This window comes from Arachis hypogaea, chromosome 13 (genome assembly GCF_003086295.3).
Source record: "Arachis hypogaea cultivar Tifrunner chromosome 13, arahy.Tifrunner.gnm2.J5K5, whole genome shotgun sequence".
In the NCBI taxonomy this organism is placed as follows: domain Eukaryota; kingdom Viridiplantae; phylum Streptophyta; class Magnoliopsida; order Fabales; family Fabaceae; genus Arachis; species Arachis hypogaea.
The window spans coordinates 56,231,761-56,250,983 of record NC_092048.1 but is presented as its reverse complement, the minus strand read 5'-3'; the positions used below and the strand labels follow the sequence as shown (position 1 = coordinate 56,250,983).

Genomic DNA, 19,223 nt, shown 5'->3' with positions numbered 1-19,223 from the left:
CCACCGAGACGCACATCAAGATGAGGGAGTCCAGCTAGTCAGACATGCCCTCAGGAACTTTAGAGGAGGTCTCAACAATATTTTTGTGAGAAGACATGGGTTAAGTAGTCCTACAGTAGGAAAAAAAATGGTTACTAATCAATCAGCTCGAGCACATCAAGAAAACAGCTCGGACAAAACGGATATAACTTGATCTAAGGCATACAGGACAGTAGCAACCTAAGGTCCAGGGGAATCCTTTGGAGGCAGTAACAGATCAAAGACTCAGAAAAAAGATACAAAGACTACATCCCAACATCTCTCAGCAAGAAAATACCTTCTTTTAACAAAATACATTCCGTGAAGAAAGTCACAAATCAAAAGGTCATCAATGGAAACTATCAAACATCAAACAGGTCAAGTAAAGGCGCAATCTTTTTCAGAAACAAGACATTATTCCAAAAGCTTCAGCAATCAAAGAATACGATCAGAAACAGTAACAACACGCAAAGTCTTAAAAACATCAATCATCAGAAAAGGCGAAAAGGATCGTACATAAGTCGAAGGAACTCCAAAAACATGCATCACAGCAACAATCAAGCACGACGACACAGAAAAAATTCAAGTTTTCCAACATAAATTCAAGCAAGATCAAAACTTTTCCAAAAAACAGAACAATGCAAGCATGAAAAAGAACATCGTAGGAAGTAAAAGAAGAAAGAAAGAAGAAGAAAGAAAACCAACCTGCAAATGGGAGGAGACAAAAAAAACGGAGAGATTAAAAACAACAATGAGGCCACACCAGACGATCACCTTTCAAAAGAAGCGAAGCACCAACAGTCACCTCCTGAAACAAGGAGAAGCGCGAAGACGTGAAAACTGGGAGGCAAGCGAAAATGAAGAGTCCCAAGCGAGCCAGAAAACAGAAGGGTTTTAGGAAGCAAAGAGAGAAAACTGAAAGCAAAGTTCTTTTTTGGCAATTCAAAATGAAAAAAAGGAAAAAACGGAAAAAAGAGGAGTTAATGGGTTATTAAAAACCTTCGCACGTTCCCAAAGCAAGAAGCGTCCATTTTTCAAAATTAAATGAGTGAGAAGAAACGCTTTGCATTCAAATGGAAGCTCTACAAAAAGGGGATCGAAAATGCTCGAGCTCGGCTTATCCAAAGAAGGATCGAAGTCCTAAAAAAGGACTCGACCTCAAAAAGGAAGACCACGCTCGAGCAGGGGCACTGTTCATGCCCTGGGTCGAGCTGTATGACCCGGGCTGATTGACGACAAGTCAACCGACCTCTTCAGGTCAGGATTACCCGACCTCTTCTTAAAGAGTTCGGCCAAATCACAAGGAGAAGCCCAAAAAGGGCCCAAACAGAGGAACACGACCCAAGTCCAAAGGTAGCCCAAGCCTAGAAAGATAAGGGCAGTTCCCTTAAAGATAAGATAACTCCACTCAAAGATAAGATAAGATAGCTATCTTATCTCCAGAAAAGATCACTTTATAACATTATAAATACACTGGAGCACCCAGGTATAACTCATACTCTGATTCTACTAAAAACCTGCTTAATACCCTTGCTAACTTAAGCATCGGAGTCCCTTGCAGGTACCACCACCCTCCGGTGACGAAGGAACAGCCGCATTGCCAGTCCAACAAGTCGGACGCGACATCTCCGGCCACCATCCACAAGTCGGACACGTCATCTCCGACCAGCACAGAAGATCTCATCCGAGATCGACCTACAGTTTCAGGTAACCCTCGGAACACTTCCTGTGTTTATGCATTCATTACTGTTACTCTGAATTGTGGTAATTAGATACTTCTCTGTGATTCTTAAATATTTCATAGTGAATTACTTGAACTGTGGTAACCCTGACTAAACTAACTACCCTCGACCCTACTAAGAACCCCCCAGTTCTTACCCCTTTTCTTCCTCCCCTTCAGATGGAGACCGGAGTTATATTTTACGAGATGGACCCTCCCTATATATACGAGGATATTGTACAGCATAGGTTTTTTGTAGTAGGTGCGGAGGTTAGGACCTGTATGTACATTGGTGCGGAATTTATATTCCACAAACTAACCGGCAAGTGCACCAGGACGTACCAAGTAATACCTCAGGTGAATTAAACAGTAAAAGAGTGTTTTGGTTTTCAAAGAGCATTAAACAGTAAATTCAGAGTTTGAAGACAGGCAGGTAAATAAGTTGGGAATAAAATATAGAGAAACAGTTAAGGTTTCAGAGTTATCTATTTTTCTGGATTAACTTTTCTTACTAACTATTTTAATCATGTAAGATTTAATTCATGGCAAACTATATGTGACTAGACCATAATTCCTTAGACCTTTCTAGTCTCCTCTAATTCTCATTAACTTCCAATTCCTTGGTCAATTAATTCCAATTAGAGGGTGAAGTTTAATTCTAGTTATTATGCCACAAAAATCCTAATTATCCAAATATAAGGGAATTATATGTCACGTATCCTGTTAAATCCTGATAATTAGAATTTAGAAGAAATTGTTTTTAAGATGTTGTTCAAGTAAAGAGCTTTTTCAAGTTATACAAGAACTCAATTAGAAAGAGGGTCATACTTCCGTTCCACCCAAATTCATAAGATAAAGAGCGAAAATAATTCTTAAATTATAAATCAGTACATGAATTAAAATAGAAAAGCAATAGAATCAATCCATACAAATAGACAGAGCTCCTAACCTTAACAATGGAGGTTTAGTTGCTCATGATTTAGAAAAGAAAACTAGGATTGAAAATTGGCTGAGGTGGAATGAAAAGTTAACTAATGTTGGGATCCCTTTCAGGGAAGTTTCTTTTCCCTTTTATATTTAATACTAATTAATTTAAAATCTAATTTCTAAAACTAAAATAATATCTTTTCCTATTTTAAAGTTAAAAATAAAGTTTAAATCAGAATTAATTATAGTAATGAGCAAGTTTTCAATTGATGGATGGAGACCACTTGCTTCGTAGGGTCCACGCTTAACTTGGGAAGTAATGAGAAGTGTTCGCCTGATTCCTCCATTCTGTAGCCTCTAATCTATGTTTTCTGGGCCGAAAACTGGGTCAAAACCAGCCCAGAAATTGCCCCTAGCATTTTCTGCGTTTTCTGCACGTGGCGCATGTCATGCGTACGCGTCAGTCATACGTACGCATCGATAGTCTTCTTCGCGTGTCACGCGTACGCGTCAGGTACGCACACGCGTCGCTGAGCAACTTCGCTTTTCTCACGTACGCGTCAGGGACGCGCACGCGTCGCCATGGAAAGTGATGAACGGATAATTTATACGCTTTTTGGCATTGTTTTTAGGTAGTTTTTAGTATGATTTAGTTAGTCTTTACTATGTTTTTATTAATTTTTTATACAAAATTCACATTTTGGACTTTACTATGAGTTTGTGTGTTTTTTTGTGATTTCAGGTATTTTATGGCTGAAATTGAGGGACCTGAGTAAAAATCTGATTCAGAGGCTGAAAAAGGACTGCAGATGCTGTTGGATTCTGACCCTCCTGCACTCGAAGTAAATTTTCTGGAGCTACAGAAATTCAATTGGCGTGTTCTCAATTGCGTTGGAAATTATACATCCAGGGCTTTCCAGCAATATATAATACTCCATACTTTTTCTGAGTTTTGACGATGCAAACTGGCGTTCAAACGCCAACTTCCTGCCCTATTCCGAAGTTAAACACCAGAAACAGGTTGCAAACCAGAGTTAAACGCCAGAAACAGGCTGCAACCTGGCGTTTAACTCCAAGAGAAGTCTCTACACGTGTAAATCTCAATGCTCAGCCCAAGCACACACCAAGTGGGCCCCAGAAGTGGATTTCTGCACTATTTGCACTTAGTTACTTATTTTCTGTAATCCTAGCTACTAGTTTAGTATAAAAACTACTTTTAGAGATTTATTTTATACCTCATGACATTTCACATCTGAATTTTGTATCCTCTATGGCATGAGTCTCTAAACTCCATGGTTGGGGGTGAGGAGCTCTGCTGTGTCTCGATGGATTAATGCAATTACTTCTATTTTCTATTCAATCACGCTTGTTTCTGTTCTAAGATACTCGCTCGTACTTAACCATGGTGAATGTGATGATCCGTGACACTTATCACCATTCTCAACCTATGAACGCGTGCGTGACAACTCCTTCCTTTCTACCTTAGATTGAGTGTGTATCTCTTTGATTCCTGGTTCACGTGTTTGATTGCATCTCCTAACAACAGAGCATTCAAATTCGTGAGATCAGAGTCTTCGTGGTATAGGCTAGAATTATTGGCGGCCATTCCTGAGATCCGGAAAGTCTAAACCTTGTCTGTGGTATTCCGAGTAGGATCTGGGATGGGATGATTGTGACGAGCTTCAAACTCACGAGTGCTGGGCGTAGTGACAGACGCAAAAGGATCGATGGATCCTATTCCAACATGAGTGAGAACCAACAAATGATTAGCCGTGCGGTGACAGCACATTTGGACCATTTTCACTGATAGGATGGATGGTAGCCAGTGACAACAGTGATCCACCAACATACAGCTTGCCATGGAAGGAGCCTTGCGTGCGTGAAGAAGAAGACAGTAGAAAAGTAGAGATTCAGAAGACAGAGCATCTCCAAAACCTCAACCTGTTCTCCATTACTGCATAACAAGTATTTATTTCATGTTCATTTACTTTTTACAATTAAAACTAAGAATCATTACTGATATCCTGACTAAGAATTATAAGATAACCATAGCTTGCTTCAAGCCGACAATCTCCGTGGGATCGACCCTTACTCACGTAAGGTATTACTTGGACGACCCAGTGCACTTGCTGGTTAGTTATGCGGAATTGCAAATGTGTGATTGTGATTTCGTGCACCAAGTTTTTGGCGCCGTTGTCGGGGATTGTTCGAGTTTGAACAACTGACGGTTTATTTTTTTTGCTTAGATTAGGAAAAATTTATCTTTTTTTGTTTAGAGTCACTAAAATTGTGTCTTCTATTATTGTTTTTGGTTGAAACTTTTTTTTTCAGAATCCTTATTTTCTTTTTCAATTTTTTTCAAAAATTTTTATAAACTAATAATTGAATTTTTCTGTTTGAGTTTAGTTTCATATTTTAAGTTTGGTGTCAATTGCATGATTTTATTTTTCTTTCAATTTTTTTCGAATTATTTGTGCTCAGAATATAAAAATTTTTAAGTTTGGTGTCCTTTGTGTTTCTGTTTTCTTAAAAATTTTTCAAAAGTTGTTCTTAGCGTTCATCGTGATATTCAAAGTTTTCCTGTTTGTTTCCTTTGTTTTGATATAAAAATTTAAGTTTGGTGTCATTTTTACTGTTTTTCTCTTTCTTCATTAAATTCAAAAATATCTTTTCTCTTTATTTTAATTAATTTTCGAATTTTTCTTTAAAAATTCATATTTTTATTTTAAAACTTTCTATTCTATCTTATCTTAGTTTTGAAATTTCAAAATTCAAAATCTTTTTCAAAAATCATATCCAAAGTTTTTCAAATATTCTTAATTAAGTAATTATTTTAGTTTTCAAATTTATTTTTCTCTTAGTTTTCGAAATTTACATTTTAATTTCTAATTATTTTATTTTATCTTATTATTTTTATTTAATTTTAATTATTCGGTTTGTTTCTATTTAAATAAAATAAAAAAATATATATTTTATTTTCAATTCATATTAATTCCCTTTTATCCATCATGGACCTAAAGGGAAATGAACAGTCCAGAAGGACTCTGGGGTCCTATGCTAACCCCATTACTGCTGCATATGGGAGCAGCATCTGTATACCTCCCATCAGAGTAAGCAGTTTTGAGCTAAATCCTCAGCTTATTATCATGGTGCAGCAAAATTGCCAGTATTCCGGTCTTCCACAGGAAGAACCTACTGAGTTTTGGCACAGTTCTTGTATATTGCTGACACAGTACGTGACAAGGAAGTAGATCAGGATGTCTACAGATTATTACTGTTTCCATTTGCTGTAAAAGGTCAAGCTAAGAGGTGGTTAAATAACCAACCTACAGCAAGCATAAGAACATGGAAACAGTTATCAGACAAATTCTTGAATCAATATTTTCCTCCAAAAAAGATGACACAGCTAAGGCTGGACATCCAAGGCTTTAAATAAGAGGATGATGAATCACTTTATAATGCCTGGGAGAGGTACAGAGGGATGCTAACGAAAAGCCCCTCTGAAATATTTTCAGAGTGGGTGCAGTTAGACATCTTCTACTACGAGCTTACAGAAAAAGCTCAAGTATCTCTAGACCACTCAGCTGGTGGATCTATACACATGAGAAAGACTATTGAAGAGGCTCAAGAGCTTATCGATATAGTTGCTAGAAATCATCATCTGTACATAAGTAATGAGTCCTCCATGAAAGAAGAAACTAAGGCAGTATCAACTGACTTTACTCCTCAAGAACAAGTTGCTGAACTCAATCAGCAACTATCTTCTATAACAAGGCAGTTAGCAGAATTTAAGAAGATGCTACAAGAAACCAAAAATGCTAACAAGGATATGGAATCACAATTGAATCAGACAAAACAGCAGTTATCAAAACAGATAACGGAGGAGTGCCAAGCAGTTCAATTAAGAAGTGAAAAAACATTAAATACCTCAACTCAAAGCAGCAGAAAGCCAAGAAAAGAACAGCTGACAAAGGATGAGCAACCTGCTACCCAAAATCCCTCTGAGGACAGTAAGAGCCCAGAGAGGAATCAATCTAGCGTTCAAACGCCAGAAAAGGGTGAAAAAATGGCGTTAAATGCCCAATCCATGTCCAGTTCTGGCGTTCAAATGCCAGAAAAGGGTAGGAATCTAGCGTTAAACATCCAATCCATGTCCAGTTCTGGCGTTCAAACGCCAGTGAGGGATCAGACACCTGCAAGTGCTGATAATAACTCCCTCAAGAAGGCTTCTCAACCTGCCTCTGTAGGAAATAAACCTGCAGCAACTAAGGTTGAAGAATATAAAGCCAAAATGCCTTATCCTCAGAAACTCCGCCAAGCAGAACAGGATAAACAATTTACCCGCTTTGCAGACTATCTCAGGACTCTTGAAATAAAGATTCTGTTTGCAGAGGCACTTGAGCAAATACCCTCTTATGCTAAGTTCATGAAAGAGATCTTAAGTCATAAGAAGGATTGGAGAGAAACAGAAAAAGTTTTTCTCACTGAAGAATGCAGTGCAGTCATTCTAACAAGCTTAGCAGAAAAGCTTAAGGATCCCGGAAGCTTTATGATACCATGCACATTAGAGGGTACTTGTACCAAGACAACTCTATGTGACCTTGGGGCAAGTATCAATCTGATCCCTGCATCTACTATCAGAAAGCTTGGCTTGACTGAAGAGGTCAAACCAACCCGGATATATCTTCAACTTGGTGATGGCTCCATTAAATATCCATCAGGCATAATTGAGGACATGATTGTCAAGGTTGGGCCATTTTCCTTTCCCACTGACTTTGTAGAGCTGGAAATGGAGGAGCACAAAAGTATAACTCTCATTCTAGGAAGACCTTTCCTAGCAACTAAACGAACCCTCATTGATGTCTAAAAAGGGGAAGTGACCTTAAGAGTCAATGAGGATGAGTTTAGGCTGAATGCTGTTGAGGCAATGAAGCATCCAGACACAGCAAAAGACTGCATGAGTGTTGATATTATTGACTCCCTGGTAGAGGAGATCAACATGGCTGAGAGTCTCGAATTAGAGCTAGAAGACATCTTTAAAGATGTTCAGCCTGATCTGGAGGAATCAGAGGAAATAAAAGAACCTCTGAAAATTCCTCAGGAAAAGGAGAAACCTCCTAAACCCGAGCTCAAACCACTACCACCATCCCTGAAATATGCATTTCTGGGAGAAGGTGACACTTTTCCGATAATCATAAGCTCTGATTTAAATCCACAGGAAGAGAAAGCACTACTTCAAGTGCTAAGGACACACAAGACAGCTCTTGGGTGGTCCATAAGTGATCTTAAGGGCATCAGCCCAGCAAGATGCATGCACAAGATCCTATTGGAGGACGATGCTAAGCTAGTAGTTCAACAACAGAGGTGGCTAAATCCAGCCATGAAGGAGGTGGTGCAGAAAGAGGTCACCAAGTTACTGGAGGCTGGGATTATTTATCCTATTTCTGATAGCCCCTGGGTAAGCCCTGTCTAAGTTGTTCCCAAGAAGGGAGGCATGACAGTGGTTCAGAATGAAAAGAATGAACTGGTTCCTACAAGAACAGTTACAGGGTGGCGTATGTGTATTGACTAAAAAAGGCTCAATACAGCCACCAGGAAGGATCATTTTCCTTTACCATTCATAGACCAGATGCTAGAAAGACTAGCAGGTCATGAATACTACTGCTTTTTGGATGGCTATTCAGGTTACAACCAAATTGCAGTAGATCCTCAGGACCAAGAGAAAACAGTATTCACATGTCCTTCTGGAGTGTTTGCCTACAGAAGGATGCCTTTTGGTCTGTGCAATGCACCTGCAACCTTTCAGAGGTGCATGCTCTCTATCTTCTCTGATATGGTAGAGAAATTTCTGGAAGTCTTCATGGATGACTTTTCAGTATTTGGAGACTCATTCAGCTCCTGCCTTGATCATTTAGCACTTGTTCTGAAAAGATGCCAAGAGACTAACCTAGTTTTAAACTGGGAAAAATGTCACTTTATGGTGACTGAAGGAATTGTCCTTGGGCACAAACTTTTGAACAAGGGAATAGAGGTGGATCAAGCTAAGATAGAGGTAATTGAAAAATTACCACCACCTACCAATGTTAAGGCAATCAGAAGCTTTCTGGGGCATGCAGGATTCTATAGGAGGTTTATAAAGGATTTTTCAAAAATTACAAAGCCTCTGAGCAATCTGCTAGCTACTGACATGCCATTTATCTTTGATAAAGAGTGTCTCCAGGCGTTTGAAACCCTGAAAGCTAAGCTGGTCACAGCGCCTGTCATATCTGCACCAGACTGGACATTGCCATTCGAATTGATGTGTGATGCCAGTGACCATGCTATTGGTACAGTACTAGGACAGATGCATAACAAGCTTCTGCACGTCATTTGCTATGCCAGCCGTGTTCTAAATGACGCACAGGAAAATTACACAACCACAGAAAAAGAGCTGCTTGTAGTAGTTTATGCCATTGACAAGTTTAGATCATACTTAGTAGGATCAAAAGTGATTGTGTACACTGACCATGCTGCTCTTAAATATCTACTCACAAAGCAGGATTCAAAACCCAGGCTCATAAGATGGGTGTTGCTTCTGCAAGAGTTCGATATAGAAATAAGAAATAGAAAAGGGACAGAGAACCAAGTGGCTGATCATCTGTCCCGAATAGAACTAGTAGAAGGGGCGTCCCTCCCCTCTACTGAAATCTCTGAAACTTTTCTGGATGAGCAACTCTTTGCCATTCAGGAAGTACCGTGGTCTGCAGACATTGCAAACTCGGTAAGATTCATACCCAAGGAGTATAGCAGGCAGCAAACAAAAAAATTAATTACTGATGCAAAGTACTACTTGTGGGATGAACCATATCTCTTTAAGAGATGTGCAGACAGAATAATACGTAGGTGTGTGCCTAGAGAAGAAGCATAGAAAATCCTATGGCATTGTCATGGATCACAATATGGAGGACATTTCGGAGGTGAGCGAACAGCCACAAAAGTCCTCCAATGTGGCTTCTACTGGCCTACTCTCTATAAAGACTCTTGAGAGTTTGTACGTAACTATGATAGTTGCCAGAGAGCTGGTAACCTACCTCATGGTTACGCCATGCCTCAGCAAGGAATCTTAAAGATTGAGTTATTTGACGTATGGGGTATTGACTTCATGGGGCCTTTCCCACCATCATACTCAAACACTTATATTCTGGTGGCAGTCGACTATGTATCCAAATGGGTGGAGGCCATTGCAACACCCACTAATGATACTAAAACAGTGCTGAAGTTCCTCCAGAAACATATCTTCAGCAGGTTTGGTGTCCCTAGAGTACTAATCAGTGATGGGGGCACTCATTTCTGCAATAAACAGCTTTACTCTGCTATGGTCCGATATGGAATTAGCCACAAGGTAGCAACTTCATATCATTCACAGACAAATGGGCAGGCTGAAGTCTCTAATAGTGAACTAAAAAGAATCCTGGAACGGACTGTGATTGTCCGTAGAAGAGATTAGGCAAAAAGCTTGGATGATGCCCTGTGGGCATATAGAACAGCATTCAAGACACCTATAGGAACCTCTCCATACCAGCTTGTGTATGGCAAGGCCTGTCATCTTCCCGTGGAACTGGAGCATAAGGCCTACTGGGCAACCAGATTCTTAAACTTAGATGCTAAGTTAGCCGGAGAGAAGAGATTACTCCAGTTAAATGAGCTAGAGGAATTCAGACTCAATGCTTTCGAAAATGCAAAAATTTACAAGGAGAAAGCAAAAAGGTGGCATGATAAGAAACTGTCATCCAGAGTCTTTGAACCAGGACAAAAGGTTCTTCTGTTTAACTCTAGGCTCAGATTATTCCCCGAGAAACTGAAATCCCGGTGGAGAGGACCATATGTGATTACAAGTGTGTCACCATATAGCTATGTGGAGCTTCAAGAAATTGATTCTAATAAGAAGTTCAGTATTAATGGACAGAGAGTCAAGCATTATCTTGAAGGCAATGTTGAGCAAGAATGCTCAAGGCTGAGACTAGATTAAAAGCTCAGTAAGGTCTAGCTAAAGACAATAAAGAAGCGCTTGCTGGGAGGCAACCCAGCCATTAGCAAGGTTGATGATCATGTGAAGTCACAAAAACAACTAAAAAATCAAAAACAGCATTAAAAACAGCTCACCCTGGAGGAAGAGCTTACTGGCGTTTAAACGCCAGTAAGAAGCATCAGACTGGCGTTAAACGCCAGAAAGAAGCATCAAGCTGGCGTTTAACGCCAGAAATAGGCACCAAGTTGGCGTTTAACGCCAGAACAGAGCATCAAGTTGGCGTTTAACGCCAAGAAAGGGAGAAAAGCTGGCGTTTAACGCCAGAAACAAGCAGCAGTCTGGCGTTAAACGCCAGGATTACACTATAAGGGCGTTTTGCACGCCTAAATAGAGCAAGGATGCTAAGTCCTTGACCCCTCTGGATCTGTGGACCCCACAGGACCCCCGCCTACCACACCTCTTTTTCTCCTCCTTTCTTCTTTCTTTTGCTCGAGGACGAGCAAACATTTTAAGTTTGGTGTGGAAAAAGCGTTGCTTTTTTTGTTTTTCCATGATCACTAATGACACCAAAGGCCAGAGAAACCTCTAGAAAGAAGAAAGGGAAGACAATTGCTTCCACCTCTGAGTCATGGGAGATAGAGAGATTCATCTTAAAAACCCATCACTAGAAAGAGGATGGAGCAAACAAGAGAGCCCATTCATGGACCTCAACAAGAGCATAAGGGAGGAGCAACAAAGGAAAGGAAGAGACATAGAGGAGCTCAAGCACACCATTGTTTCTTCAAGAGGAAGAAGACGCCACCCTCACTAAGGTGGACCCGTTCCTTAATCTCCTTGTTCTTATTCTTCTATTTTTCGTTCTCTATGCTCTATTTTTATTTATGTTTGTGTCTTATTACATGATCATTAGTGTCTAGTGTCTATGCCTTAAAGCTATGAGTGTCTTATGAATCCATCACCTCTCTTAAATGGAAAATGTTCTAAAAACAAAAGAACAAGAAGTACATGATTTCGAATTCATCCTTGAAATTAGTTTAATTATATTGATGTGGTGACAATACTTTTTGTTTTCTGAATGAATGCTTGAACAGTGCATATTTTTGAATTTGTTGTTTATGAATGTTAAATTTGTTGGCTTTTGAAAGAATGATGAAAAAGAGAAATGTTATTGATAATCTGAAAAATTATAAAATTGATTCTTGAAGCAAGAAAAAGCAGTGAATAATAAAGTTTTCAAAAAAAAAAAAAGAAAAGAAAATAGAGAAGAAGAAAAAGCAAGCAGAAAAAACCAAAAGCTCTTTAAACCAAAAGGCAAGAGAAAAAAGCCAGTAACCCTTTAAACCAAAAGGCAAAGGTAAAAAGGAGCCAAGGCTTTGAGCATCATTGGATAGGAGGGCCAAAAGGAATAAAATCATGGCCTAAGCGGCTAAACCAAGCTGTCCCTAACCATGTGCTTGTGGCGTGAAGGTGTCAAGTGAAAAGCTTGAGACTGAGCGGTTAAAGTCGTGATCCAAAGCAAAAAAAGAGTGTGCTTAAGAACTCTGGACACCTCTAATTGGGGACTTTAGCAAAGCTAAGTCACAATCTGAAAAGGTTCACCTAGTTATGTGTTTGTGGCATTTATGTATCTGGTGGTAATACTGGAAAACAAAGTGCTTAGGGCCACGGCCAAGACTCATAAAGTAGCTGTGTTCAAGAATCAACATACTAAACTAGGAGAATCAATAACACTATCTGAATTCTGAGTTCCTATAGATGCCAATCATTCTGAACATCAAAGGATAAAGTGAGATGCCAAAACTGTTCAGAGGCAAAAAGCTACCAGTCCCGCTCATCTAATTGGAGCTAAGTTTCATTGATATTTCGGAATTTATAGTATATTCTCTTCTTTTTATCCTATTTGATTTTCAGTTGCTTGGGGACAAGCAACAATTTAAGTTTGGTGTTGTGATGAGCGGATAATTTATACGCTTTTTGGCATTGTTTTTAGGTAGTTTTTAGTATGATTTAGTTAGTCTTTACTATATTTCTGTGATTTCAGGTATTTTATGGCTGAAATTGAGGGACCTGAGCAAATATCTGATTCAGAGGCTGAAAAAGGACTGCAGATGCTGTTGGATTCTGACCCTCCTGTACTCGAAGTGGATTTTCTGGAGCTTTAGAAACCCAATTGGCGTGCTCTCAATTGAGTTGAAAATTAGACATCCAGGGCTTTCCATCAATATATAATAGTCCATACTTTTTCCGAGTTTTGACGACGCAAACTGGCGTTCAAACGCCAACTTCCTGCCCTATTCTGAAGTTAAACGCCAGAAACAGGTTGCAAACCAGAGTTAAACGCCAGAAACAGGTTGCAACCTGGCGTTTAACTCCAAGAGAAGTCTCTACACGTGTAAAGCTCAATGCTCAGTCCAAGCACACACCAAGTGGGCCCCGGAAGTGGATTTCTGCACTATCTGCACTTAGTTACTTATTTTCTGTAATCCTAGCTACTAGTTTAGTATAAAAACTACTTTTAGAGATTTATTTTATACCTCATGACATTTCACATCTGAATTTTGTATCCTCTACGGCATGAGTCTCTAAACTCCATGGTTGGGGGTGAGGAGCTCTACTGTGTCTCGATGGATTAATGCAATTACTTCTGTTTTCTATTCAATCACGCTTGTTTCTGTTCTAAGATACTCGCTCGTACTTAACCATGATGAATGTGATGATCCGTGACACTCATCACCATTCTCAACCTATGAACGCGTGCGTGACAACCCCTTCCGTTCTACCTTAGATTGAGTGTGTATCTCTTTGATTCCCGGTTCACGTGTTTGATTGCATCTCCTAACAACAGAGCATTCGAATCCGTGAGATCAAAGTCTTCGCGGTATAGGCTAAATTATTGGCGGCCATTCCTGAGATCCAGAAAGTCTAAACCTTGTCTGTGGTATTCCGAGTAGGATCTGGGATGGGATGATTGTGACGAGCTTCAAACTCACGAGTGTTGGGTGTAGTGACAGACGCAAAAGGATCGATGGATCCTATTCCAACATGAGTGAGAACCGACAGAAGATTAGCCATGCAGTGACAGCGCATTTGGACCATTTTCACTGATAGGATGGATGGTAGCCATTGACAATAGTGATCCACCAACATACAGCTTGCCATGGAAGGAGCCTTGCGTGCGTGTAGAAGAAGACAGTAGAAAAGTAGAGGTTCAGAAGACAGAGCATCTCCAAAACCTCAACCTGTTCTCCATTACTGCATAACAAGTATTTATTTCATGTTCATTTACTTTTTACAATTAAAACTAAGAATCATTACTGATATCCTAACTAAGAATTACAAGATAACCATAACTTGCTTCAAGCCGACAATCTCCGTGGGATCGACCCTTACTCATGTAAGGTATTACTTGGACGACCCAGTGCACTTGCTAGTTAGTTGTGCGGGATTGCAAAAGTGTCATTGTGATTTCGTGCACCAGAAAGCTCTAAATCACGCGCACGCGTCATGTACGCGCACGCGTCGCTCCTCGCTGTCATCTCCTTTAATTCTTGTGCTGCAGAAACTCCATCAAATCCAGCCGAATGCTACCTAAAATAAACAGAATTGCACAAGGCTCAAAGTAGCATCCATAGTGGCTAAAAGATAAATAATTCTTGATTAAACTTAACAAATTATATGCAAATTCACTAGAAAAAGATAGGAAAGATGCTCACGCATCATACATTCTGCGTGATCATCCCTTCAGTCACCTGATTGACAATCCACAGTTTAACCCCGACATGCCCTATGAGTTCCCGCTGTAGTGGCTTGATGAGCGGATAATTTATACGCTTTTTGGCATTGTTTTTACATAGTTTTTAGTATGATTTAGTTATTTTTTAGTATATTTTTATTAGTTTTTAATTAAAAATTACATTTCTGGACTTTACGATGAGTTTGTGTGTTTTTCTTTAATTTCAAGTATTTTCTGGCTGAAATTGAGGGACTTGAGCAAAAATTAGATTCAGAGGTTGAAGAAGGACTGCAGATGCTGTTGGATTCTGACCTTCCTGCACTCAAAGTGGAATTTCTCGAGCTACAGAACTCCAAATGGTGTGCTCGCAATTGCGTTAGAAAGTAGACATCCAGGGCTTTCCAGCAATATATAATAGTCCATACTTTTTTCAAGTTTAGATGATGCAAACTGGCGTTCAACGCCAGTTCCATGTTGCATTCTGGAGTTAAACGCCAGAAACAGGTTGCAAAGTGGAGTTAAACGCCAGAAACAGGTTACAAACTGGCGTTCAACTCCAAGAGAAGCCTCTACACGTGTAAAGCTCAATGCTCAGCCCAAGCACACACCAAGTGGGCCCCGGAAGTAGATTTCTGCATCATTTACTTATCTCTGTAAACCCTAGTAACTAGTTTAGCATAAATAGGACTTTTTACTATTGTATTTACATCTTTAGTTTTATCTTTAGATCACGTTTGGGGGCTGGCCTCTCGGCCATGCTTGGACCTTCATCACTTATGTATTTTCAATGGTAGAGTTTCTACACACCATAGATTAAGGTGTGGAGCTCTGCTGTTCCTCATGAATTAATGCAAAGTACTACTGTTTTTCTATTCAATACAAACTTATTCCGCTTTTAAGATATTCATTCGCACTTCAATGTGAATGTGATGATCGTGACAATCATCATCATTCCCAACTTATGAACGCGTGCCTGACAACCACTTCCGTTCTACCTTAGATTGAATGGGTATCTCTTGGATATCTAGTACAGGGGACCGAGTCCGAGATATTAGAATCTTCGTGGTATAAGTTAGAACCCATGGATGGCCATTCCTGAGATCCGGAAAGTCTAAACCTTGTCTGTGGTATTCCGAGTAGGATCTGGGAAGGGATGGCTGTGACGAGCTTCAAACTCGCGAGTGCTGGGCGTAGTGACAGACGCAAAAGGATCAATGGATCCTATTCCAGTATGATCGAGAACTGACAGATGAATAGCCGTGCTGTGACAGAGCATCTTGGACCATTTTCACTGAGAGGACGGGAAGTAGTCATTGACAACGGTGATGCCCAACGTACAGCTTGCCATGGAAAGTAGTAGGAATGATTGGATGAAGACAGCAGGAATGCAGAGGGTCAGGAGGAACGAAAGCATCTCCATACGCTTATCTGAAATTCTCACTAATAAATTACATAAGTATCTCTATCTTTATTTTATATTTTATTTATCTTTTATTTATCAAATCTCCATAACCATTTGAATCCGCCTGACTGAGATTTACAAGGTGACCATAGATTGCTTCAAGCCGACAATCTCCGTGGGATCGACCCTTACTCACGTAAGGTTTATTACTTGGACGACCCAGTGCACTTGGTGGTTAGTTGTGTGAAGTTGTGATAAAGAGTTGAGATTACAATTGTGCGTACCAAGTTGTTGGCACCATTGATGATCACAATTTCATGCACCAAGTTTTTGGTACCGTTGCCGGGGATTGTTCGAGTTTGGACAACTGACGGTTCATCTGGTTGCTCAGATCAGGTAATTTTATTTTAATTTTAACCTTTTTATTTTTATTATTCTTATTTTCGAAAAAAAATTATTTTCAAAAATACATTTTTATTCAGAATTGTTAAGAATGAATTCTAGTGTTTCATGATGATCTGTTAAATCATGGCTGGCTGTAAGCCATGTCTAATCTTTTGGACCGGGGTTTCAATTTATCATCACAAGAGCTTGTTGATCTTCACCTATTTGGCAGTTGCACACATAGTTGTTGTATACATGGGAGGTATCAATATCTGCTGAAGCTTGGCTGGCCATTGGCCATGTCTAGTATTTTAGACCGGAGCTTTCACTGAAAGCTTGGCTGGCTAGTAAGCCATGTCTAATTCCTGGACTGGAGCTTTAGACTAACATTGCAAGATTCCTGGAATTCTCATTAAAAATTCTGAAATCCTTATTTTCCTTTTCAAAATAATTTTCGAAAAAAAAATCCAAAAAATTTATAAAATCATAAAACCAAAAATTTGATGTTTCTTGTTTGAGTCTAGTGTCAATTTTTAAGTTTGGTGTCAATTGCATCTTTTTAATTTTTCTTGAAAATTTTTGAAAAACTCATGCATGGTGTTCTTCATGATCTTCAAGTTGTTCTTGGTAAGTCTTCTTGTTTGATCTTTAAAATTTCTTGTTTTGCGTCTTTTCTTGTTTTCCATATGCATTTTTGAATTATTAGTGTCTAAAGTTTGAAAATTTCTAAGTTTGATGTCTTGCATGTTTTTCTTTTCTTCAAAATTTTCAAAAATAAGTTCTTGGTGTTCATCTTGACATTTAAAGTGTTCTTGGTGTTCATCTTGACATTCATAGTGTTCTTGCATGCATCATTTGTTTTGATCCAAAATTTTCATGCATTATGTCTTTTTTTGATGTTTTTCTCTTTCATCATTAAAAATTCAAAAATAAAAAAAATATCTTTCCCTTTTTCTTCTCATCAAATTCGAAAATTTGAGTTGACTTTTTCAAAAATTTTTAAAATTTAGTTGTTTCTTATGAGTCAAATCAAATTTTCAATTAAAAAATTCTATCTTTTTCAAATCTTTTTCAAAAATCAAATCTTTTTCAATTTTTCTTTCATATTTTCGAAAATTTCAAATTAATTTTCAAAATCTTTTTCTTATTTTGTTTCATAATTTCAAAATCTTTACTAATAATTAATGTGATTGATTCAAAAAATTTTTCAAGTTGTTACTTGCCTATTAAGAAAGGTTCAATCTTTAAATTTCAAAATCATATCTTTTTGTTTCTTGTTAGTCAAGTAATCAACTTTAATTTTCAAAATCTTTTCTAACTTCTTTTCTAACTTCTTATCTTTTCAAAAATTGATTTTCAAATCTTTTTCACTACTTGACTTTTCGTTTGATTTTAAAAGTTTACTATTTCAATCATATCTTTTTCAAAACTATCTATCTAACTCTCTCTTTCGAATTTTCGAAAATCCCTTCCCTCTTTTTCAAAATTCCTTTTTAATTAACTAATTGTTTTAACTTTTAATTTAATTTCATTTTTTTAAAAATTTTCAAATTTTAATTTTAATTTTAAATTAAAAACAAAAATATTTTTCTTTTCTTTTCAATTATTTTCAAAAATTCCCTCTCTCATCTCCTTCTAATTATTTATTTCTCTACTAACACTTCTCTTCTTCTTAAAAATTCGAACCCTCTCCCTCTTTCTGTGTTCGAATTTCTTTTCTTCTTCTACTCACATAAAGGAATCTCTATACTGTGTCATAGAGGATTCTATACTTTCTTTGTTATTTCCTTCTTTGTCATATGAGCAGGAACGAGGATAAGAACATTCTTGTTGAAGCTGATCCTGAACCTGAAAGGACTCTGAAGAGGAAGCTAAGGGAAGCTAAAGCACAACTCTCTGGAGAAAATCTGACTGAAAATTTCGAAAAAGAAGGAGACATGGCTGAAAATAATAACAATGCAAGGAAGATACTTGGTGACTTTACTGCACCTAATTCCAATTTACATGGAAGAAGCATCTCAATCCCTGCCATTGGAGCAAACAATTTTGAGCTGAAACCTCAACTAGTTTCTCTGATACAACAGAATTGCAAGTTTTATGGACTTCTATCCGAAGATCCATTTCAATTCTTAACTGAATTCTTGCAGATCTGTGATACTGTTAAGACCAATGGGGTTGATCCCGAGGTCTATAGGCTTATGCTCTTCCCGTTTACTATAAGAGACAGAGCTAGAATATGGTTGGACTCTCAACCCAAAGACAGCCTGAACTCTTGGGATAAGATGGTCACGACTTTCTTAGCCAAGTTCTTTCCTCCTCAAAAGCTTAGCAAGCTTAGAGTGGATGTTCAAATCTTCAGACAAAAGGAAGGTGAATCCCTCTATGAAGCTTGGGAAAGATACAAGGAACTGACCAAAAAGTGTCCTTCTGACATGCTTTCAGAATGGACCATCCTGGATATATTCTATGATGGTCTGTCTGAATTATCAAAGATGTCACTGGACCATTCTGTAGGTGGATCCATTCACCTAAAGAAAACGCCTGCAGAAGCTCAAGAACTCATTGACATGGTTGCAAATAACCAGTTCATGCACACTTCTAAAAGAAATCTTGTGAATAATGGGACGCCTATGAAGAAGGGAGTTCTTGAAATTGATACTCTGAATGCCATATTGGCTAAGAATAAAATATTGACTCAGCAAGTCAATATGATTTCTCAGAGTCTGAATGGATTGAAGGAATCATCCAACAGTACTAAAGAGGCCTAATTAAACGATAGAAAAGAAGGTACTAATTAAATGCATCTCTACCACAGCAGAGTAGAGAGTAAAGATTGAAAAGAAATTGAGTGTTGTTTGGGCCTTAGTGCTAAGTCTCTAATGGGGACGGCGATACGTAACGCTCACTTGATACTATAAGGACGACTCAGTGAGGACGGCGATACGTAACGCTCACTGGAGACCGGAAGGAAGGTTCCCCCATGAGGACGGCGATGCGTGACGCTCATGGAGGGAACGTTGGCTGAGATAAA

The 19,223-nt window shown here is 38.6% G+C and overlaps 1 non-coding gene across 1 annotated transcript; it reads right to left on the bottom strand.

Annotated features, from left to right (window-relative positions):
* Nucleotides 1–18,522: 18,522 nt before the first annotated feature.
* Nucleotides 18,523–18,630, bottom strand: LOC112740016 (small nucleolar RNA R71). The gene has a single exon (XR_003170953.1). It is a non-coding gene; the product is annotated as a small nucleolar RNA R71 (small nucleolar RNA).
* Nucleotides 18,631–19,223: the final 593 nt, after the last annotated feature.